Source organism: Dendroctonus ponderosae, unplaced genomic scaffold, assembly GCF_020466585.1.
Source record: "Dendroctonus ponderosae isolate FM_Combo_2020 unplaced genomic scaffold, Dpon_F_20191213v2 Dpon_F_20191213_2, whole genome shotgun sequence".
Taxonomy (NCBI): domain Eukaryota; kingdom Metazoa; phylum Arthropoda; class Insecta; order Coleoptera; family Curculionidae; genus Dendroctonus; species Dendroctonus ponderosae.
The window spans coordinates 3662289-3663567 of NW_026018165.1; positions in this window are offsets into that span (position 1 = coordinate 3662289).

Here is a 1279-nt window from a genome sequence, read left to right on the forward strand (position 1 = left end):
GATATATTTGGTGAATGCAATCATTAAGAGTCAAATATCGGAGATATTTTTCACATTCCCATAGTTTGTATGCTCATACCGCTAGGTGGACAGCTGAATTTATCTCCATAACCTATCATTGCAGTTTCCATTCTAAAGGGGTATGTTCTGTGCAATCAGCTGATCCTCTGGATTTTTGAACGACGCCTCTGTGGTTGCATTTAACAAAATCATTTTGGCGGGAAAGCAAAACTGTTCAATCTATACTCTGTAATCTGTGATTAGAATCACTTACGGCCATTTGCACCAGTGAACCTAAGGCTCACCTTAACATAAAAGTGACAGTTAAGTGACAGAATTCGTTTGCACCACTGTCACCTAGCGTTAAGGCGAACCGTAACAGGCAAATAATTTAAGGGGAAGATGAAATGCCGCTTAAGTGGAACCTAAAGTCAGATTCCAGTCAGATTTGAAGACCAACCTCAAACAGAACTGTTATTGCATAATTTTACAGTAGCAGTATTTTGTTGCAAACAAGCCCATTTGTCATTATCAACCGATAATAATTAGTATATTCCGTTAACTAAACCATTTTATGATGAATGTGTTAAGTAATGATCTGTTATTTGATAATGATGACATGTGCGAGTTCCTAGACTAGTTTACGAGAAAACACATTATTTGATAGTTTTGATGATGTTCGGTTTTTTCAACGTGTTCCGTGTCAAAGTACACCGCACTTTTCATATCGAACCTCATAAAAGAGGAAGGTCTATTTATATGTACCTCTCGTATATTTAAACGATATCTGTTAATTTCTGTTTATAGTCGATGGAGGATATAATATAAGGCCGTATTTATTAACTCCGTTACAACAGCCTGTAAATCGTGCAGAACAATTATTCAACGAGTCGCATATACGGATAAGAAATATAGTTGAGCGGATATTTGGTATCTGGAAAAGAGGATTCCCAGTCCTTGCATACGGTTGTCGTCTAAAAATAATTGAGTAGCGAGCAAAATGAGGATCAGTCACTTGATCGTGAAGATGTTGAACGCTTCATACATCTTATGCAAGAAGGTGAAGTACCTAACATAAGCTACATATAAACAGAAACAATATATTGTTGCAAGGGAATCAAACTAGGAGAGACTTAACTGATCCTATTTTAGATTCATTGATAAATAGCGATGAATTCAATTGAAAGTAATGCTTTTGATAAAGGACCAATATTATTAAATTAAAGTTCATTATTAAATTGAAATAACTTATGATGCATTACTAAAACAAATGGAAAAT